At 43.5% G+C, this 24,296-nt stretch overlaps 1 protein-coding gene across 3 annotated transcripts in view; it reads right to left on the bottom strand.

Annotated features, from left to right (window-relative positions):
• LOC146871773 (S-adenosylhomocysteine hydrolase-like protein 1) overlaps positions 1-24,296 on the bottom strand; it is a 906,307-nt gene that overhangs the window by 466,088 nt on the left and 415,923 nt on the right. The window contains exon 1 of one of the 3 annotated variants that reach the window (XM_085651329.1): positions 7,347-7,567. The exons of the other annotated variants lie outside the window; for them this stretch is intronic. The gene's annotated coding sequence lies outside the window, so the exon portion shown is untranslated. Of the gene's footprint in view, positions 1-7,346; positions 7,568-24,296 lie in introns of those variants that run through there. 3 annotated transcript variants of the gene reach the window in all.

Below are 24,296 nucleotides of genomic sequence, written 5' to 3'. Positions count from 1 at the left end.
ACACCAGTCTTCCCCACTCAATCCCAATATTCCCCACTCTACCCCACTCCACCCTACTCCAATCCACCCACTCCACTCTACCTTAACCTACCCCACTCTAGCCCAATCTACCCCACCTCACTCTACCCACTCCACTCCACCCCAATCTGACCTATTCCACTCCACTCCACACCCAACCCCGCCATCCTAACGTTTAGCTATGCTGAACAGCAATCACGCTGGTGTACAACATGGCTAAAACACACTGCTGATAGCTCTCACACAGGTTAGACCTATTGGCTTTCCCAAATGTTGTTTAAATAATGAAATCAGAAGGGCTTCAGGTCCAAGAATGCAAAGAAAAATCCTGGTCTAGTTGAGCTACTCCCATATGCTCTGGAAACACAAGAGCTTTTCTCATCCTCGTCAGGAGCTTGATGGTGCTTTCAAGACAGCATTCCCTTTTGCCAGAAGCAACAGAGATCCCATTCTATGCCTAGGCCCAAGCTCTGCCCTCCCCTTACCTGGGACTGGTCCCCCAACCAGTCTAGGATCTCTCAGAACCAGCCGTGCGGCTCGAGGCCCCACCCCCTCTTTCCATGGTGCCTTTTTCTGAAACTTTCCCTCTTGTGCCTTAATCTGAACCTTTACTCTTGTGTCTCCTTATGAACTTTTCCACGCTAGTGCTCTTTTAAAATCTTTTCACCTTCAATCCTTTCCTCCTTTCCATTCTTGTGATTCTATGCACTTTTCGACTTGAGGCACCCACAGCCCCCCTCGTCACCCTCCCGTGCTTTTTCCACCTCCAGCCTCCCAAGTTCCTTACCTGCTCTCCTGCTTCTTCCCTCCCTCCCTAGCTCCACCCATTGCTCCCCTGCGCTCCTCCTAGGACCTACTTAATGGCAGCAGCACTGTTGGGAAAGTCCATCTGCATCCATTCGCGCCTGGACTGAGCCAGCGCCATGACCCCAGGTCCATCAAGCCCCATTGATACACAGCAGCCACCCTCCTCTCGCTAAAACCAGAATGCCCAACAGCCCACTGGTGCTGCACTGCTCCACTCAGCATGGTAGGACAGTTTTCTGTCCCCAATGCCATGGCAACATCCCTCCTACCCAAGCCCCTACACTCTTTCACCCCATCACCTACACCACAGCAGACCGATACCCCACACCACGGTATTCCGGTCTCTCAGATAAATTAGCCTGCATGCTCAACACCTGCTCTCTCAGGAAACACTTCATAGAAATCTGGGACATTCTCAGGCACAGCACACCAGACCTCCTCTTCCTGGATGAAACATGGCTGGACCCAGCGTCTTCTCCCAAAATGTTTGTGGCCATCCCGCTAGGTTGTAAAATCACACACCAAGATTTTCTCCACAAGCTAGGAGGTGGACTCGCTATTATTTTCAAAGAACCCATTAAATGAGACACCTCAATGGACCCAGACACCTCTTTCATGGAAAACATGCATTTCAGCCTCCAATCAAACAACAGTTTCACCCTGAAAGGAACCTTGGCCTACAGAACACCAGGACCGCTAACAAACTTCAGCAACCTCATCTCAGACTTCCTCTCTCCCCTGAACGTCAAATCAATGGACTCGGCCACTTCAATCTCTACTTGAAAGACCTCACCGATTCCTCCTCCACGACCTCTTCGCAAGCCTGCACAATATCGAACTCAGCCAGCTCTTCACGCACACATCGCAGGTCACACACTTGACCTTATCTTCACCGCCAGGACCAACAATAAATACCTCTCCTCCTCATCGCACACCTAGACCAACTACTCCATCATACACTTCCAAATTACCCCACCGCAAGCCAACGCGCACACCAACATCAACCTGCCCAGCGGAACGGAGACAAAATAACGCAAGACAACTGGCACAGCATCCTTGAAACATACCAAGCCAATGTTAGCAGCAACCTATAAAAGGACGTCACCAATTTCAAGCTGCAGCAAGACTCATCCTATATCTCCCTCACCGCACCCAACACTATACACTTCAGAGAGCTTAACTGGCTACCAGTACACAAACGCTGCAAGTTCAAACTCCTCACACACACACAGGGTAATGCACAACATATGACCTGCATACCTCAACGGGTGCCTGCACTTCCACCCCCTGAGCAGACTCCTACAATCTGACTCACTCTCCCTCGCACCCCCCCCATCCAATATCCCCAAAAGCAGAACTGAAAGCCTAGCCTTCTTTCACATTGCACCCACATATGGAATACCCTTTTTATACACACCGGGCCTCCTCCACACTTCTCGAATTCCACAAGAAACTGAAGACCTGGCTCTTCAACTAACCTCTAACTTACCTCTTGCTCACCCCCCTCAGATCCACATCTGCACACCTTTTCCAGCGTCTGGATGTCCTATTGGGTGACAAGCTGCACTCTTAAACCGAGATAACATATCATAATATGACGAGAAATTCTTTTGGATTGAGTGCATTTTAGTGTATGATGAAACTGTAGGAGGCAGTGTTCTCAAGAACTTGAGTCTCTCGGCCTGCCAACCATGCCTTGAACTCTAATAAACTTTCCTTCTGATCACCACTAGCCACTCACCTATAAAGCCTGGACGTCTTTGTTTACCTTGTCAACTTAACTTGACCAAAGAAGAAACACTAGAACTCTTTTTTTAAAGGTAGAAGTTCACTGAACCCTATGATCAGGTGCTAGCACGCAAATATGAAAGTTAGCTCAACTGGCAGCCTTCGAAAGTCTTGATTTAAACAGGTAAAAATAACATCATGACAGACAACTTGGGTGCATGTAACTTCTTCAAACCCTGCTGGCCAATCAGAAACTCGACTTAATTAGACCCTCTAATACAGATTTTAGTTAAAGAGTATTTCTCTTGCCCATTTTTCATCCATGTTTATTTACTGTTAGTATCAAAAAAGCCATATAATGATGGCTTACAAGTGGGTGAAAATATAAAACATTTTCAAAGTACATAACCAATTAATACATTTTAATGCATTCTCCCAGTTTGAGCCGCAGACAGCGCTCTTAATCGACAATCGTGAGTCTTTCTTAGCTGGAGTGTGTTTCAGCCAATTCACCACCACCTAGCAGCACAAATTAGCTGCAACTGTCCTTTGGGACTTATATGCTATCTCAGTCTGATCTATTGAAGGCCAACACCTCGGATGAGAGGTATATACTTCTTGCACATTTTACTTTTCTGTAATGTTCTACCATTTTGTAATTTTGGGTCTTTGATAATTTTTTTAATCGTATGGTGTCATTTACAAAATCTGTAAATTTCATGTAACAAAGTAATCTACTGCAAAACCCCTCTGGCAGCTTTGGGCATTGCCCATCCTATGTGAATATGCATAAATAAAGACATTCATTAATTACTACATGAGATTTCAGAGGTGAACATTTAAATTTACCAGAGTAAGGACAGCTTCCGACTACAGATCTTTACTGGCATGGAAACATGCGTGATCTTATTTCTGCAGCTGAAAGCTCAGCACAGTTGAGACGCCATTTCTACTTGACCGGGTACAGTACTTGGCCATTCCTTTCAGGAGCTCTGCTCGGACAGAGCCATCTAAATCATTCAACATTCTTTAAATAACATTCCTGTGGGCGCACCGTCGGCTGCACTGGCATCCTCCGGCCTCTCAATTGTAGACTTCATCACAGATCTTCACAACTGTCTGCCCCAGAAAGTCTGTAAGGATAGCACACCACCTCCCCGTATTTGCATCAACATGACACCGTGGCTACCCTTTCTAGAAACAGACTGTCCCGTCCTAATTTCAGTATCTCCTCTTTAATGTTACCTTCATGTACAGATGAGGCAATAGTTGCAAAATCCATTGAAGGAAGTGCCCTCTCAACAGCTTCTGTCCTTTTCAAAACTGTTAATTTCTCAATCTACCAAAGTTAATTTCCACCAAACTGATTTTTTTCTTCCAAATTATGTCTCTTTTTAGGAATATCAACTTTGTTCCTAGTATTATGAGGAATTTAAGCCTGTTAAAAAAACTCTCCTTTTTTGGGGAACCTTTCGAGAACACAGTCTACAATAAACTACAATAACATTTCTCCAAACAACTTGCTGAGTTTCTCTCCAGCCGCAGACCATGGTACAGCCAGAGTGTTTGATGAGGCATTGCACATTCTAGGTAAAGTTGAATTTCTGCTTCTCGTACTCCTTCACAATCTCTCATGAGACCCTTTTGGACAAATTCGCTACTTATTTTTGCTTATGGAGTCCTGTCTTCAGTCTTTTGTGAAGAGTGAGTCTTTCCAAGACTCGAAGTACTCTTTTTAAAGGAATGCCTAACATGTCATGACAATTTGTGAATATGCAAATGACACCACCTCAGATTGTCTTCCATGGATGACATAAGTAGATTGACAGACTTCGTAGATTCCTTGGTAAACTGGGTGACATGGTTTTTCAATCAAACTAAATAAAACCAAAATAGTATTCCTCCTGCTCTACTCAAGTGATAGTTTCTCTCTTGCTCAACCGTGACTCACCCAACTCTCTCACAGTCAAATGTCACATTCTTATTTCCGCTGCCAACCTCTGGCCTTCATTCTGGACAAATATCAGACAGTTCCAGTGTCACACCGCCAAAACGAATAAACTGTGTCAGCTATAAACTCTTCATTCTGTGGAGAACTAAACCCATCATTCCTCCGAAAAGGTTAGCTCAGTGTGGCAATAACTATTCGTACCACACAGTGATGGAGACAACATGCTTCCTGCTTGCCATTATTAGAGCTGTGATTCAAACCCCAGCTTATCCAGTCACGGGACCCAGGAGGGTTGACTGTATCAACTCAATTCATATTTACATCCGTTGGCTTTCCTAGAGGTGTGAGTGGTGTTAAAGACCTCCTTTTTAAGCTTTTGACACTCTAGCAATCATCATATATTTATAAGTGACTCTCCGTTTCATGATGTTCATGTACAATTAGAAGTACACCACAACTTATGCAGGACATTGCCAGAAGCTAAAAAAAATATAAGACTGAGCACCCCGCTCTCTCCTACATTCTAAGAATTTGGAATGGACGACACTGCATTCTGCAATGACCTCAAGTTTCTGCCTTTTTCACCTTTATCCCGTGCTTTAAGGCAGAATATCCTACTCATTCCTAACCTAGGACTCTTCTTCATATTGCTGGGCCTGTAAATTTGAATTTGTTTAATTGTAAATCTAAAACCCTCACTTTAACTGTTGATAATCCCAGGAGGTAATAATACCAGATGTAGAAATCCTAATACCGTTGGGTTCAGTTTTCCCCATGTGCATTACAATCTCCATATTCTGATATCCAATGGTCGGAATATCAGAGAAGTCAGTAATAGCACAAGTTTATCCCCTGTTTCAGGCAGCAAAACTCAACATATTTCAATTTTTCCCCACATACATTTCTTCAGGTTTTACATGCTGTTATATCTGTGCAAAGAACTTACCAAAGACATCGGACTGCAGCGTGTTCTTGGTATCCGCAGTTAGCTCATAGTGAGACAGTGTGTTACTAGTCTGCATGTTCAGTGCACAGGAGGGCATCTCTCCCTTCTCTGACCACATCAGTGTTTCTGTGGCCGCAGTCACCAAGAGGGATGTCCTGTGGCTTGCATAGAGTGTGTACCATGAAGAGCGGTGGTCAGAGCATGGAAGCTTGCTGGGGAAGAAGCAAAATGTGGGGTTCTTCTCATACCTGCACGACGCAAAATCTCTGAAGGTGTAGGCATTGCAAGCCCTATAAACAAGCCTTAGAAGATGGTAGATTCTCAGTGATTGTTGCCTGAAGTTTCCAATCCAAGATTAAGTTAATCTATATCATTAGAAGCTACTGCTTATTTAGACCATATACAAAGAGTGATAGAGATGTTTTAATGCACCAATTTCTGTCCCTGATTTTTTGGTCTACTTGCAGCTGAATTCCTGCCTGGATTCTTGTTCTGAAATGTCAATGCTAGACCCTTTCTCAACTCTAATTTGCTTTTTTAGGTGTGTTGCTTCCCAACACTTGATAATTCATCATCTTCAATCCGAGTTTTTTCCCACCCTTCGTTGTTTTTTTTCTCCTAGTTGGGGCTCTATTAAGGAGACAGATGATAATTTTTATATGAATAATAATTGCTAGGTGGCACCACAGCTAATTAGAAGCGTTGCCTTTTCCTCGGGCAATCAGGAAGGAAATTTAATAGATCTGGACACGGTCCAGTCCTTGACACAGGCAGGGAAAAACTGCTAGGTCAGTGTGGTATTTGTGGATTACTTGGAATCCAGATTCAGATGCAAGCATACGTTTGTGCCCATATCAGGATTAATGTGGCCATGGTAATGAGGACCTACGTTGGTTGTGGCAAGCATCAGTGCATTTACTGTGTGGCCAGATCTGTGTTGTGGAAATAAAATATTGAAAAAACGGTAAACCTACACTGAACACAGTATCTCTGTGGAATACCTAAAAAAAAAGCTGGATCTACTGTTGAAAATCTTTTCAAAATGTTCAACATCATCTCACTCTCTCTCTCTTACTCTCACTTATCCCTGGTGCATCGAAAATGTGCCCACCCTTTACACGTCACTAATACATCACAAGTACTCAACAGATACATAAAAAGAATGCGCACTTAGCACATGTTTCTAGTGTGGTTTAACGATTAATGTAAGAGTTGCATTTGACATCAATTTTAAAGAGTGCATTCACTGTAGCATTAGAGAATTTACTTAGAATGTGTTTTACCATAACTGATTGATATACTCTTTGAAGGCTTGATGAAATAAACCATCCTTACTTAGTATACGTACTTACTATAAAGATGAAACTCGACTTTTACGATGTGTGCTTTAATACTTTGAATAACATTTAATGATTAGAAAACTAAAAAGAAACTATCCTTATACATATAGTATGTGATTTCTCTTGAAACAAAAAAGAGTTTATGTAATGTATACCCTTATGTTATATTCCATTTAAAAGTGGTTCATATCCATACTTACACCTGATTATCTTAAATATTGAGGGCAAGATGGCGTCCGCAAGCTCGTACGTGTGAGCTAGCCTCTCCCGGGTTCCCGGCTTCCACACTGACAACGATACTAACATCGACTGGGGAATGGCTCAGAGAGAATGTTTTCTCAGTGGGAGTCATGCAGCGATCGTTTGAGAAGTAGCTTTTGTGGAAACTTGGGGGATTGGTTATTACATGCTGCCTCGAGCGTGTCTTTCTGATTGTTACACCTGGTATCACGGCTTTGGCTTTACCGCGGTTACGAGCACAGAAGGGTGTCAGCGTCAGAGAACTGACTTCCACGGTAAAACGTTGTTTAAATACAAAGCTACGGAACTGACTTACTTGTTTACGGTCTCCCCGGAATGCGGAGTATCACATCAGCAGTAATCTCGGTGGGATTGCGGCGATTGCTGAGAGGCTACTGGAGCACTTGGCGATACCGTCGTTCTGGGATTTTTGTGGCTGCAGGACTCTACGGCGGCCAATCTTCTGCCGATGCCGCCTAAGGCTGCGAGAGGGAGAGCTCGCCCCCTGGCTGATTCACCAGCGGTGGAGCCGATGTCGGATTGGCGAATCTCAGAAATTCAACAAGTATCCAGGGTAACAAAGTTACTAAGGGGGATACTGTCTCAATTGAGGAAAAAACTGCTAAAGATATTGGGAAACGCACCATTCCTTTGTTTTTCTCTGGGGGAAAAGAAAGAAAAAAACTATTAATTCCCCTCAACTTGAACCTGCAGAGGGAGTTATGAAGGCTAGCTGTATCTGACCAAAAACGGAGGAAGGAGAAGCTGTTAATTCTTATGGTAAAGCCATTTCTACCAACCGGGTATCATCAACTCCAATGGTGGAAGGCGCTGTCGGAGGATTGGAAAGTACAACTATTGTAAAGGTGGGAAACTTAAACAAGCATTGGCATAGCCAATAGGTCTCGCCTTTCGGACCTTATAAGTGTTTAGCCATGTAACAGTTGCATAACTAAATACTTATAAGGTACCAAAAGCGAGACCTATTGGCTATGCCAAGCGCCGTGCGGCCACGAAAGTTAAAGTGATCGCGATCACGATCAAACATCAAATCGAAAGTGAAAGTAATCGCGGTAAAGCGCGGCGCGCGCGCCTGCGCACATGCACTGTAGCTCTAGGCTGGCCTGGTAGCACTTTTTGGAGCCTTCTCAATAAGTCTCGCCAGACCAGCGCATGCACTGGGTCAGGCGAGACCTAAAAAAGAAGTGGGGGGGATGCTGACGTCACAACAGGAAGTGACGTCACAAAAGGTGGCTTGCACCATCAGACTCATTGCCTCCCCTCGCTCACCCCTTAGGTGCGATTGCATCAGAGAAGCCAGCACGTGAGCAGCATTCTGAATGAGCTCCGAACTCGCCCCAGAGAGGCCAAAGAGTGAATGTGTGGCTCCATTTGCTCCAGTTATCGAACTCCGGGTAAAATAAGTGGGGGGACGCCGTCCACAAGCGTGGTACCACAACTCGAGCCCGGATAATAAGCATTGGCAAATCAAATAAGTCTTATCACTTGGCTTTACTAATGAAGAAAGAAAGAACGAACGATGCCGAGCAATGTGTTTTCAGGTAGTAATACATGGTATGTGTTCAGAATTGAATATGCCATTGTAAAACAAAAAGTGTTTGCTTCATTTCAGCTTTTCACACCTGTGTTACATGACCGGTTTCAAAGGCACCATTCTTTGTTAGTAGGTATCCAGTTGTTTGAAGGAGGTATGAGGGATGAAGCAGGGCAGTAATTGACGGGCCTCAGTCCCGGTGTCCAGCCCTTATCTGGGAGAAACGGGACGAGAGTAGCACGTGCACCTGGAGGCCAGCAGCCGCCCCACTTGCCGCAGAGATTATGGATAAAGACACTGAAGTGGGAAATGGCAAATTGTGTCTAGTGTGTAGTTGGTGCTGTTGTTGGTGGGTGTGGGGGCACTGGTGTGGGGCTATCAAGCAATGAAACTCTCGGAAAGCAGAAGAAAATGTCAATAAAGCCTGTGAACGTTCTAGTTGAAACGTTTGACACAGTTTCAACCATGTTGCTTTGGAAAGGCAGATTACAACTGCTTTAGTTAGGTGTTTGATATAGCGCCAATATAGACATATTGATCACGAGGTGCTGTATCTATAGACATTTGGTGTGTGGGGCTATTACAGACCGGATTACTGGCACTGCTGGTTATGGCGTGAGGACAACCAATAAATGATGTACTTCGCATTACATAATAAAATATATTTGCATGTTTGGTGCACGGAAAGATGTTTTTTTAGTGCCGATGTCAAATTAAACGCTGAACGACGCTTCGTGCTGATTTCAGAACCTTGTTTATATTTTGGGTCAGCCAGTGCCCCGCCCCACCGGAGAGCTCCTAGCTGAGAGTGACTTCTGGGCACTTCTGGGCACAATGTCGGTTACCAAAAGGACACACACATTTGCTGACATAGGGTCATCTATAGACGGGGTCGCCGCGCGTGACTGTCTTCTGTTTATATCCCCCAAAATTCTGCAGAACGGATCTTGGAATGCATCTCAGGCACTGAAGCACTGTACCCCCTGTGAACCCGTCTAGGTCTATTGGCGATGAAACTCTTACAGTGAGCAGATTCCCCTAGCAGCCGCGAAAGTTAAAGTGATCGCTATCGCGATCACGATCAAACATCAAAGCGGCCGTGCGGCCGCGAAAGTGAAAGTAGTCGTGGTAAAGCGCGGGGCGCACGCGCCCGCGCACATGCACTGTAGCTCTAGGCTGGCCTGGTAGCACTTTTTGGAGCCATCTCAATAAGTCTCGCCAGACCAGCGCATGCGCTGGGTCAGGCGAGACCTAAAAATGTAGAGGCAGGTGATAAAATGGATTTACCAAATATTAAACCTTCCTTGCAGGAAACAGACTCTGGAGATCATTTTATTCTCTCTCAGACCACTCTACTCCTCCAGTAAAGACCCAGAGCAAAGTTTAAAGATCTATGATGTACTGCAGGGGGCCGGTGGCAGCGACCTCAGCAGCACACAGATGAAGGATACAGGAGGGGACACTTCCGACGATAGTCCTCGTACGGTACGAAAGAAACATGAGATTAAAGAAGGTCCTGCATTGGGTGACAGCAGTAATGGTGGCAATGTGCTACAGTGGGATTACTCTTTTACAACTCAGAATGGCACTGGTACTGGAAATGAGGTGCTTAGCGCACCGGCTCCATCTGAAGAAATCTCTTTAGCCCTGATATATCAAACTATAATGACTCATAGGGAAGAGACACGGACAGAGTCTGAGAGTGCAAAGTTCCTGCCGTAAGCTTCAGATTTCGGTCCGTCGAATCGCAAAAACTTGCATGGAATTTACTACTAGGCTCAACAAAGCTGAGACACGGATTTCTGCCTTAGAGGACGAACTGGTAGCACAGAAAGGTATGACTGAGACTATGCACACTTTAAAAGATGACACTCAATGGAAATTGGCCGATTTAGAAAAATCGCTCTTGTCGGAGCAATCTAAGGGTCTTGCAGATTCCTAAGGGTATGGAGGGCCAGAACCCTCGTACGTTTATTATCGAGTTGTTTTCAGAGGCTTTCCTAGAACTTAAACACTGGGACTGGCAGAAAGAAGTGCAGCGGGCACACAGATTTCTTTTTTCAATTTGTTCCGGCCCGCACAAACATCAGTTAGACCTAGAGCTATCCTAATTTCTCTAAATAATTTCCTGGCTCGGGAAGCCGTGTAGGAGTTGGCTCGCCCGGATAAGAAGCGGGCTGGTAAAGGTCTGGAGTTCTTTGTTCAGCCTGATTATTGCCACCACACAGTTGAAAAACGCTGGCAGTTGCGACAGCTTATTTAATTATTCAGGCTAAAGGGGCACAAGCCTTTTTACTTAATCCTGCGAAGTTAAAAGTGTTATTTAAAGATCATATTAGATTCTTTACTTCTGAGGTTTTGGCCAAAGAGTATTTACAGTCCTTGTAATATAGTGCGAGTCAACCTGGAGTTAATGGGGAGTTATAAATCGAATGAGAGCCTGGCCTTCATATCATTTATTAACAATGGGGATAGGGTATGCATTGCTGTTATATTGTCTCCTTATAAGTGTATGTGTATTTGTATCAAGCTTTTCGGTTTATGTGTTTAACTATAAAATGTATTCTAGGCATTAGTAATTGGTGTGCTGTTCATAAGTTGGTATGTAAAAAAGAATGGTTTATCAACACATAAGGTGATATATTAGGGTGGCTGGGATACCTGGGTGGTGGGAGCTTGTCATCACTGGGACCATAAGTCCTAGTGGCTTTTTTGTGGGTTGTGGAGGGGGGTTCCTTGGGGATTGTGGGGGGTTATGGGAGGCTTTGGGAAATGTGGAGGAGTGGGAAGGAGGGATGGGAGGGGTTCAGAGATAAAAAGAAAATTAATCCACAGTTTAGTTACATTTATGAAGACTCAGTATCAGAAGCTAATCAAAGGATATGAATCAGGGATGGCTTTTATGTCTTTCTTATGGCATCGGTAGGTCTTCGAATATGCTCGCTAAATGTTTGTGGGCTTAATAATTATAATAAAAGACCTGCAGCTACCTGCAGAACTTCGGGTGATTCAATTGGATTTAGTTTGTCTACAGGAGACACATATACCCTGGGGTATAAGTAAGGTTTTATCAGAAATAGGATATGTTGTTTTAGCTGATTCACAACAAATGACAATGAATCGAGGGGTAGCGGTACTGGCTAAACCGAATATTCAATCTTCTGGACGCACTTTAACGGATCGGCAGGGGCGGTGGGCAGTTGTGAAGTGCATCATGGGGGGGTTCTAGGTTCACGTTGTGTACTGTGTATGGTTCTAATTTTGACGAAACACTTGTTTTGGAACAATTAAATTTAGAATTAGCATCATGGCCCACCCCATTGGTGCTATGTGGGGACTTTAATATCAACTTGGTAGGCCGGGAATTACAATTGGGTATCCAGAGTTATAATGGTAGGAAACCCAGGGTGTTTAAGGCTTTATACCATTTATTGTTAGATCATGGGTTGATAGATGTTTGGGGTACGCTTAATATATCAAATTCTGGTCACACGATTTATTCTTACCCACATAACAAACTTGTTCGGCTCGATTTTTTTTTTTTTTTTATTGCACCTCAACTCCTCACAGACACTCAGATACAAGTTCTTCCCAGAATTTCGTCTGATCATGCCCCAGTAGTTGTGAATATTCCAGTTCTGGGCTTAAAAGTAGTTCCAAGGGGATTTACCCTCAACAGGAAGCTGCTGCTAGATACTGCTTTTATGAACCACATCAGGAATTGGATTAGGGATTTTTTTCAAAATAACTGTCACTCCGCGAGGCCGGGGATTATGTGGGATACTTTCAAAGTCGGCTTTAGAGGGGAAGTGTTAAGTCTTGGATTATATCAACAAAAACAAGCTAAGCTTATAGTTCAGGAACTTTATAATACATTAAAAACGGTTGAAGAAAATCTCGCATGTGGTATCATGCAAGGTAATAATATGACTGAGCTTCAAACTCAAATTGCTAGATGTAAAGCCAACATAAATCTGGTATGGAGTAAAGATATGGCTGCACAGTTTCAGCTTTTTAAAAAAGAATGTTATGAATATGGGGAGGCGACAGGGCAGTGTTTAGCTCAGAGACTGCGTGTCAAAGAGGCGGCACATAGAATAGAAGGTATGAAGAATCCGGCTGGTAATCTGGTACATGTTCCTCACCAAATTCTCGCGATTTTTTGGAATTTCTATCAAGAACTTTATACAGTGCAAGAGATTGAATGGGATGTTAGGGATCAAGGGCTTCTTAACATGCAATTTCAACAGCTACCCCAGTAGGAAAGTGCTATATTGGATAGTCCGATTACGCTAGAAGAACTAGAACAGGCTATTGATAATATGACTAGAGGTAAAGCTGCGGGTCCAGATAAGCTTCCATCTGAAGTTTTTCGAACTTTCTTCCAAGATCTCAAAACGGACCTTCTAGCCACTTTTCAGGCAGCTCAAAGCGGTCTGGCTCCACAGTCGAGGGATTATGCAAATATTACAGTATTTACAAAAAAAGGATATCCACATGATCTCCCAGGGTCCTATCGCCCAATTTCACCCACTAATTGTGATGGGAAGATCTACGCGAAAATACTTGCTAATCGATTGGCTAAGGTTATATATCCATTGGTTTCTTTAAGACAGCATGGGTTTATCCCAGGTAGGGGAACTGTGAATCATATAGCTAGAGTTATTACCCTTCTCGACTTTGCTCAAGTGGAGTCTAGAAATCTTGGAATAGTGCTTCTAGATGCAGAGAAGGCGTTCGATCGAGTTTCGTGGGATTTTCTTTGGGGGATTTTATATTCGATGGGGTTTGGTCAAGGTTATATCCAATCTTTGCAGGTTTTATATCGTTCTCCGGTTGCTAGGATTTGCTCTATGGGAATGACATCTGAACCAATTGCGATTTCCGGAGGGACATGCTAGTGGTGCCATTGCTCCCCGCTTCTGTTTGCATTATATATTAACCCCTTTCTGAAGAGGTTAGAGAGATGCTCCAGGATAAGCCCATTTGCGGTAGGATCGGATCAGTTCGGTGTCTTCGCATATGCGGATGACATAGCGATAGTAACATCGGACCCGGCGATGGCTCTGCCCGAGATTGAGCACCTTGCACATGAATTTGGTCAATTGTCTGGCTATAAGCTTAATTCGTCAAAAACACAGATTCTTTGTACTAATCATATTATGGAGGGGGATTCGAGAGTTGTTGATGAGGTTATATATCTGGGTATTAGGATATGGGTGTGCTTGAAAGATCTTGTTGATGTAAACTTCTGAGTAAAATTAAACACGCCCTTGGGAGATGGGAATGCATTCATTTATCTTTGGTAGGCAGAGCTAATGTTCTTAAAATGAACATACTACCGAAAGTGCTATATTTGTTTAGATCCGTACCGTTGAAGATATCTCACCCGCAATTACAGCTTGTTCAACAATTGTGCTCTAGATTTTTTTGGGCCCCTGGGAAACCACGGAGAGCTATACGGTATAGGACTATGCGGCATGACAAAGGGGGTGGTCAGTTCCAGATTTTGCATTATATTATTATGCTTGTATTTGTGCAAATCTTCGTTTATTACTAACTGGGGAGGGTGTAGTTAATCCTGCCGAGGCTCCATCAATTTATCAGATGGTATTGGGGACCGAGGCTAATAATTGTCTATTCAAAAAAATTGATGGTAGCTATTACAAAAGAACCTGCTTTAAAATATTGAGTGCAGCCTATAAAGGTTGGAAATCCGTACGGAAAAAGTGTCAGATTGATGGGCTATCATTTTATACACCGACGTCTGCTGCGGGGATTCTTCCATCGATATTCCACGATAATGTGGCAGGAAGAAGGAGACTGGCTGGCATAACTCAAATGGGGCATCTTATGGAGGCCAGGGGCTCCATCTCCTTTTTTCAAACTTGGCAGATAAATATAAGCTACCCAAAAGTCAATTTTTTAAGTATTTACAGATACGGGATTTCTTGAACAAACATGCAACAACGCTAAAATAAGATAAGATAGTTGTAATCATTAAAAGTCATGGAAAAATTGGGGTTCTCTATAAAGAGCTGCAAACTTTTAAAGTAGATGATTTAGAGAAAATCAATCTTAAATGGGGGATTGTTCTGGGAGAGCCACATGTTTCTATTGAAGAGTTGATTGATATTGCAGGGAAAGTTCTTATGGAGGCAAATTTGAAAACACATTATAAAACCATATTCAATTTGTATCATACTCCCGCAAAGATGCAGAAATAGGGGGGGTGGCTATGATGGGAAATGTTTCCGATGTGGCGCAGATGACGCCGATATTCTTCATGTTTTTTTACTCCTGGACCAAGTTGACAGTGCTTATTCTGTACATCGAGAGGTTATTATCAGAAATTACTGGGGTAGCCATAAAAATATCAGCGGCTATGATGTTGCTTGGAACTGGGGAAGATTTAAGGTTTGGGAGACCAATGTACAAGTTTAGATATTTTGTGTTTATTGCTGCGGCCTTCACGCGGTTGTGTATAGCATCTACATGGTTACATCCGGAAGCACCATCTTTTGAAATGTGTCGTGCAAGATTTTATATAAACATTTAATATGGAATATATGGAATATAGTCAAAGGTTTAAGAAAGCGAAAACTTGGTATCTATATTTGGGGGGGCTATGTTTGAGCATATGATCGGATGAATCTAATCTTGTCGGGCTATGAATTGATTGTTTTATTTCTTTTGTCTTTTTTATGTGATAGGTTTCTATAAATGGTTTGATACTGTAGATTTCAATAAAATAAAAAAAAAATAAAAAAATTATTATCTTAAATATTTACTGTACGCCACAAGTAAGGTGAATTTAATGTATTAGAAACTTGTATTCATTTGTGTTAAATGTGCACATGCATAATAAATGTGCACCATTAAATTAATGCTTTAACTTGTCCTGACTAAGCCTGTGTTTCACCGTGCTGCATAAAATGCTATTTTCCATTTTCTGCTAACGTGACATTTCTTGCAGGTATTCGCATGCCTTGTTAGTCTGAGAATGGATATGTTACTACATTAGTGATAGAGGCAAGAGCCTGAGAAGAAGACCGTGAAGAAAGAACATGGGGTGCCAGAGCGCTAACTGAAAGGCCTATTTAGCAATATTTCATCCTGGCCTGTGTGAGAGAAGAAGATGCCGTTCCCATGTCCAGTGTGAGATCCTTACCGGATGTTGCAGAACAATGGACCCTTGATGATGCATACAAAGGGGTGTTTGCCCAGAAGACTCTTGTGTATTATAATTTAGTGTTCACACCATCTGAGTTCAGAACTTTTCCAGGCTTCTTTGAAATACCCCCTGCAGACTCTCTAGCAGATTTCCTTGCAGACACTTTCCATGATTCCCAGCTTCCTATGGACTCTGAGAGGTTTAAACCAGTATGCTTACCTTTGATTTTTTCCGAAGAGTGGCTTAGGCTAACACTTATTCCCTGACTCATAGACCACTCATGACTGAGTTTCTGAGATGCCGACACCTACCTATTTAATCTTTCCTTGTCCTTTTCCAATTTCCTTTATGGAAATTCCCTGATTTTTTAAAACCTCTTGGGTATGGAACCTTCCTCTTAGCTTGGAGTCTGAGTTAGGAGATTTAGATTACTCAATGTATACACAAGAGAACTTTAGACTTTTCTTTGAGCATCCAATTTTTATATTGCTCTTTTGCATCACTGTGACTGAACTCCTTGTTTGCCTAAATTTCTTCCGGACGTTTGGCATATCTGTTATTCTGTAAGTTTATAGTATGGTTTTAAGAGTCGTGTATTTGAACTTAATTATTAATTTGTAATAAACCTTCTTAACTATAGTTACAGATCCCTGGTTCTTATTGTGTCGCCAAATGCGTTACACTGTTAATTGATATTGATTGATGACAAGCTAATTCTCTCACCACTCAATGCATATAAGAAAGATACGTCGGAGGGCATATGGTAAGGAAAGTTGGGCCCAGAAAAAGCTTGATCACCCCTCTTTTTCCCCGATAACAACTAGACCCTGCGGGCATCAAATCAACAACTCATAACTATTCAGATAGATGATAATACCAGGTTCACTTAACCTGAGCTACGTTTCCTGGAATTACTACAGTAGTGATTCTGGGATTTCTTGTGTCAGTAAAGTTTCTCAGTGGGAATGATGCTTCCTCTGACAGAGAAATGTGTTAATAATGCATTGGGCTTCTCGTAATGTTATAATGAGAAGAAGTTTGGCTTCTTCCGTAGTAATGGACAATATCCAATGTCACCCTCTAGGGACACACTGCCAAAAAACAAGGATGGTCTGGTAGCTCTCTATATTTTTTTTTACAGAAAACGTCTGTTTAGACACTCATACTCTTGCATCTGGAGTTGGTGGCAACAACCTGCTCCTTGGCCTTCAGAATCCACACTGGCACTCCTTAAGGGCCTCCTGCATGCCACCGCACATCTCATTAAAGCCTGAAGAAATATGATCACATCACCCTCATCCTGATTAAACGTCATTGGGTCCGATTTCTGTCTCAAATCATCTTCAAAAACAGCTGCATAATTTACAAAGCCATCATGACCATCACCCACTGCTTCTTTGCAGATAAGTACACCATCTCTTGTGGCTTGGCACCTTCACCACAGCCAGAAAAACATCAGACTGGAGATTAATAAGTGGAAAAAAGAAAAAACAAGGCATCATATATGCACCCAGTATCGAGAACAATATCCCTATATCCAACAGGGTTGCCTCAATGCTCTCCCAATTTTGGAAAGAGTTGAAGATGCACCCTTTTAAAGAACACTACATCACAATGCAGTAACAGAACACAAATCAGCTACCACTTCTGTCGCTCATTGACTGTATGCTTGCCTTTGACCCGATAGAGAGCTCTGCTGCTTATTGGTTAGTTTTGTGCTATGCAAATACTACACACATACAATTCTCTATCTGGACATGTTTTAAAAGAAAAAGATAACTGCAAGCCCTTGTGATTTCTCTAGAGCGACATTCCACAACAGGAAATAGAACTCATGGCTCAGGTCCTGTTATGGAATAAAAAGAAAGCATTGTACAGAGACCTGAGGCTCTTGGGTCCTGATTATAAATTGGAGCGGTGAAAACATCTCACATTTCTGAGATTAAATGTAACTTCAGGGGTGTGGAACTTGATAAAATATCTACTTGTCCATGGGTCAGGTTGCTTCATAAATCTACTGGTCCTGTAACAAAATCCACTTGTACCATTGGTTCACTTTTGTAACTTTCTTTACGATTTAGGCCCCTATTTAGGTCTAGCGCTAACCAAGACCTTTTGTTTTTATTAAAAGTCCATCCCTATCTATCTACCAGCAGGCTTCATTGTGATTGACAACGTTCTATTCTTTCACAAGGAACATACTGGCACCAAAGTAGTTTTGTTCAGTGCTAGGAACTGGGGCGACAAGCCAGGAGCCGGCGGTCCAGTGTCTTTCGGCGTCTTCCTCCTTGCTCTACTGCCGACTGTGAGGCGGGGCGGAGGCAGAGTTCAGCGTGAAACCACGGACTGGAGTTCCAACTTTTACAAAAAACTTCACATAGGAAAAAGCCAGACCTTCTGGCTCTGCCAACGTTTGTTCATTTTTGCTGTTTCATGGAAGGCAGAAAGGAGAGAGTGCACGTGGCCTTGTCTGGTCCCTTTACCTTAATTTTTATACAGTAGCCAGGTCTTCCAGGGTGTAGTCAGATCCTCCCATGAGGCTCTTCTTCTCTTTAAGAGATTATGTATGGGACTCGCCCATTTTCTCAGTTTATCGTGAGAGTGTTTAATAAAGCCTCTTGAGACGTGAAACAAGATATTCAGCCTGACTCCAGCCGGTCAGAACCAGGTGCTCTCTCAGCTTTTCATTACCTGCAATTAATCAAAGGTCACGAAACGCTTTTACTGGCTGTGCAGGCCCAGCTTTGAACATGGGCTCCAAGGTGGCACTGCCGAGGGGTGATTAGCTCCCTTCTGTGTTCTTTGCAGAATGTATCTCCCATGTTCAAGCTTCTTTTTAGGGTACATTCTGGACTGAATTTAGCAGATTGGAGGAGGGATAGTTTTCATGTGGATTTGATTTTGTTTCAATCATAGACAGAATCAAGTTAAAAACAATAAAGTATGAGTCTTTCAGAATTTTTCCCTAGAGCTCTGGTACACGAGGTGGACGCCAAGGATCTCTGTGCCTTTCCGGTCCTGTCGCCCGTGAAGTGACCTTGGGGGGCAGAAGCCAAGTATGGTGGGAAGCGGTGTCAACAAATATACAAGGCAAAGGTTACCTTAGCAAACCTTCGCTCATTCCTTGCAAAATGCATCTTGTGAACGGACAATTAAGCAGAAAAGCAAACAGAACAAATTATTAAAGTCAAATTAATTGCATTTTAACCTGATGCTAGGAGTTAAATAGTAACTAAGGGCGCAGCAATTGCAACAAAACCTTCCTCCACTGAGTACAAGGGGCGACATATGACAAAAGTAGGAGAACTTTCTGAAGACACAATTTAGCCACAAACCCCTACTTCGCTGCGCCACCACCTTCTGAGCATAATCACCACACATCAATTCATTAAGCATGTACAACATACCTGAAAACTAAAAGTAGTGGTATTCAGCCCAGCAACCTCTTCCACCCACACCTCCTCACTAAGGATTTGAAGCTTCTTCTAACCTCGCTCCTCCCTATGGCATCGCTCTTCGTTTCTATATTCATATTTCTCATATATTCAGCATACCCAATAAGCTGTCACTCTCCTTTTACAGCATACACATGATTAGACATCGCTACAGAGCAATGCAGGTGGACCTTGAGAACAAGCATTATAAATCGCATAACTTAAAATGCTGCTCCATAAACCTCTAACCTCAATTCTAAGCCAAGCCTCTCATCGCTACCTTTTCTGCTACACTACAAGAGCTCTATCAAATCTAAGAACACCATACTCTGCCCTTGAGATGCAGGTACACTAAAAGCGATTAAGAAAGGCACTAATGCCAATACCAAACCTAGTCAACACCTATTTATAACCGAGATTGGATTGAAAGAAAGTTGTGTGCTGGTTCTGATTCTAGATAACATGTATATGGTGGACCTTCCTGCAATTGTGAAGACCGTGAGTTCCTCTTCACGTAGATTTGGATGTATGACAATGTATTTAATGATATATAGTGCTGGCCTAATCTAGATCAACAGGCCTGCAGATATGATTATCTTTGCATGAAATGTACTATGCTATCAATTTTCTGACATTACCAATGACACACAAATGTTAAGGTCTTCTTGTGGATCATTGGATGCTAAATGGGTTCCAAATGATGGGAACGTGAACACATATTTGTGAATTGAAACTACCAATTGACCTAGACACCACAGTTATCAGTGCAGGCTGGAAAAGTACACGTGGTCTGTAAAAGGCTAAAGATATTAAAGAGATGATCTGTGGATTATGGGCTTTGCATTTTTAACAGGCATTCTCTTTTAAAACCACAGCAATATTGATGTACTCAGCTGCTGTTTACACTGGATGCACAAGCAGATTGAATGTAATTTCATTTTTTATTGGTTTCATTTAAGGAAATCATCTCTGCTGTTAAAGAGAAAAGGTCTAGAAAGGATTACGTTGTGGGCACTAAGAAGCCAAATGATGACATGAATGTGATATGTTTTAAGTGTGGAAGTTAAAATTATTTATCGAACAGTCCAGAGTGTTATGCGGGGAATGCAGTGTGAAGTAACTGTGGCAAGTGAGGTCACTAACATCATGAGTGTAAAGAGGAAAATGTATGGTAGGTGGAAGAAACTTAAAAATACCAAAGAAAGTTGTTCTGCAGGTGTGTCAAGCTTAAAAATGTGAGGATAATCTGATCATATATGGATGTCAGATAAGTTAAGATGGAAAGAGGTGACAGTTTTAGCAGATTCCGGGACACCATTATGCCTTGTGCAACATTTTACAAGCAGTTGCATGGAAAAGAGCATGAACTCGAGCTGCTAGACAACAATGTTGGAGGATAGAGGAAAAAAATACATAATAGAGAAGTTACGGATGCAAATCAATTTTAAAGACAGGAACATTGTAGGAAAAGCGTATTGCACAAAAAGGAGAAAACTGACCATTTATTAAGATGTAGGCAACAGTGTGTCTTGAAAATGTTTAAACCAAATGCAAAGGAACAACTGATGCTAATATCATGGTCCATGAAGGGTACAGATGTGTCGGAAAGGTTCCAGAGGTTTTGAAGTACTGGGTATTTTAGACCCAGCGGTGCAGGGGCACACACCCTATGACTTCGGGGTTTCACCCTGTTCCGGACCTACAGAAACACAGAGTCTTCTGGGTGAAGTCAAAGAATCGTTTATTGGCTGCAGACCAATGACAGGTATCCTAGAAGTACAACAGCGTGTATGTTCTCAGGAGACTGCTGGAAATCATAGGAACGGACTACATCTTAAATAGGCCTTTTTCGGCCTCAAGCATACATTCCTGAGTTTTATGAAACGGCAATATAACAGTGTACATTACAAAGAAAAGGCAGAGTCATGATGACCATCCCACATTCCAGTTCGGCCAACTCACAATGATTTACACAATAAGGTTGCGATCCCACGTTAGATGTCAGTAGACCCCCCAATAAACATGAGCATCTCCTGTTTTGGGAAACAAGTCATAAAGCAGGAACAAGCAGGTGTGGAAGAGATTAGCCGGGGGTTTGTGTAGGATGAGAAGGGTTTTATGATGGGTCGAGCCCTGATGCTAATCACAGGTGGACGGAGGAAGGGGAGCTCGTGAGACCGGTTTGACCCGGGGCAGCAGAGCCAGCTGCCCAGGTCACCGAGAAGTCACGGGAAAGCACATGTACTGAGAGGTCCGTATTTGCTCCATTATAGCCTATGTGAGGGCAATGACAAGATGGCCACTGCTTCCAAAATGGAACCCGCGTAGTGAAGCAGAATAACGTGTACACAGTGCATTCAGGGCTAGAACGACGAGTAAAGCACTCGTACATGCCGCATTTACCATTTGCGGTTCGCTAATACCACATAGACAGGGGTAGGGCCCTGTCCCCTACGCGGTCCCGAATATTAAAGTACGACAGACCCTCCTTTTGCCCTTACATAGGCAATCCCTATACTCATCTTAATCCGAGTCCAGGTCAATGTTCACGAAGTCATGGAGATGTTGCTGTAGCATCATCCTATTACTTAGCTCGTCCCTCGATACAGGTTTCCTTACACATAAGGTAGCACAGAGACCACATATCGCAGGAGCACACTGTATACACAGGCAGAGCAGGAAAAGAATGGCTAAGATCATTCCAATGACCATCAGAACTTTCCAACCCCAGGCAGATATCAGTTCCCAGAACCATCCCATCAATGACCAATCTCCCTTATCCACGTGTATGGCTTCAGATATTTTATGGAGTTTGGAGATGGCTTGATACACCGTTGGAGCATTGTCTGGAATGAAAATGCAGCAACTGGATTGGATGACCTTGCATACCCCACCGCGGTCTGCAAGAATAACGTCTAGGACCATGCGGTTCTGTAGAGTCATAAGGCGGTCCGCTTGGAGCTCAGCTGTCAGATTACTAAGGGCACCAGCCGTTACATTGATAGTGGATTCAACCACACGCGTCAGCTGTCTCAGGTTCCTACTATTGACCATAGGTCCCCAAAACGGCAGGAAACCCAAGAAGAAGTCTCCTGCTTCCTGACCGGCAGTGTCCTCCTTACTAATTACACCTCTCACAACTCTGGTCTTGTGATAATCAGAGGCAGCAGTGAAGGTAGGCGGTAGCAGATTCGCAATATAACATGTGCCCGAGAAATCAGGGGGCAACCATGTATATGCTCGGTTATTACAGATGAAATAGGTACTCTGGGCAGCTAGAAACGCTGGGGAAAACTGTGACGGGAAAGTGTACGTTTCGGTACAGTCACTTCTACCCAGTTGAGCCCTAGGGTTCTGACCATTACCCTGTAAGCAGAACCGACCCATGTGGGGTACGACCCAGATTGGGGATGAGATTTGTCGCTGTCTTTCACCCAGACTAATACTATACCCTGTCGCGTTCCATCCTACATAAGGTCTCAACTCTTCTTTGGGAATGGACGAGTATGCATTGATATCCCTACTCATATCGGCAACTCCTTTCATCAAAGCCTTATTATTGGTGATGGGTCTGATGGAACGCGGTTGGCGAGGGGAGTACGTCTCCAGAGCATAGAGAAACATGGTCTGGAATGCCCATGATGATCCATTTGAACTATACGGCAACACCAGGTAGGGAATACCCTTGTTAATGGTATGTGGCATTAACCCACAGACCCAGCAATTGGTCGTATTCACTACTAGCTGGTGCTGGTGCAAGAGCTGGATAAACGAGTTATTTACGAATTCCGATCGTCTGGTCTGTTCGTGCTCAGGCAGGGGGTGAAAAGAGTGAGAGGAGGCAGTAGAAAGGAATATAGGCTGTTGAGTGGGTGCAATAGGCTTTTGAGCGGAGAGGAACACAAGTCCTACAATAAACATCATAATACTACACAGTATAAAAAGGCACAAAAAGACAAAACATTTACTTTTTACAATTCCACACATCCTGGTTTTAGAGCTCATTTCCTCGATCGGTCTCTCCATCTTAAAAAACTCCATCCTCTACTCGGGCCGCTCGCAGCGGGTGAGTTTCTTCTGCTGAGGAGTACGCCTGCCAGTCCAGGGAAACGCCCTAGACCAACCAGAACCGTCGACCTAACGTCTTCGGCCTGTACCCCAAAGTCTTGACACCGCGACCCTGCGGCAGAACCCGGATGGTGGTTCGAAAAACAAAAAATCAAGAAAGTCTTTCAGATAGGAGAGTAAAAAATGTCAAAAAGGAAATAGTGAGGAAATCTTTATTTGTCCATGGGCCTAGGTCTCAAATTATAACGTAGACGGCCAGGTGCCGTTTGGTCTCGAAACAAAAGTTCAGGCTCAGTGGTGTCCAATCGATTCGATGGTGGCACAGCTTCCTGCAGAATATCGTCACTCTCTTGGTCTGAAACTGTGCCTCTTAGGCGTGCATCACTGAATGGTGTGAAACGGAGTACAGTGTCTGTCTCAGAGTCGGTGATACCCTCTTTGACCCACCGGTCATATGGCAAAGGCAAGGGGACTACCTTGCAGTGGGTACCATGAACCCAGTGCTTCTTCCCTTTCACTCGCACCGCTGACCTTGTCGATAGTAGAACAAGATGAGGGCCAAGCCAGCGGGGCTCGTCGTTGCTCTTGCGCTGGAAGTTCCGCACTAGCACCCACGTACCAGGGTTGATAGGGTGTCCAGGAGGTTCAGAGGCTTGGGGAAGAGTATCATGTACCTGTTGGTGCAAAACACGCAGTTTAACAGTCAAATCATACAGGTAATCAAGCAGCACTGGATGCTCTATCTCACTGAATTTCGTGGGCCTTGGCACACCCCATACATTAGCCGGGCGGCCAAAGACCACCTCGTAGGGGCTAAGTCCCACTCGTGAGTGTATTGTCATTCTGGTGGACAGGAGTGCTAGAGGCAGGGCATCAGGCCATTTAAGACCAGTGCTAGCCTGAATTTTAGCCAACTTGAGCTTTAAGGCTCCATTGTAGCGCTCTACCAATCCAGCTGATTGGGGGTGATTTGCAGCGTGGAACTTCTGCTGGATGCCTAAACCTTCACATACATTCTTCATCACTTTACCCACG

This window comes from Triturus cristatus, chromosome 1_1 (assembly GCF_964204655.1).
Source record: "Triturus cristatus chromosome 1_1, aTriCri1.1, whole genome shotgun sequence".
NCBI lineage: Eukaryota > Metazoa > Chordata > Amphibia > Caudata > Salamandridae > Triturus > Triturus cristatus.
Note: the sequence above shows the minus strand (reverse complement) of the source record. Positions and strands in the feature narration are given on the sequence as shown.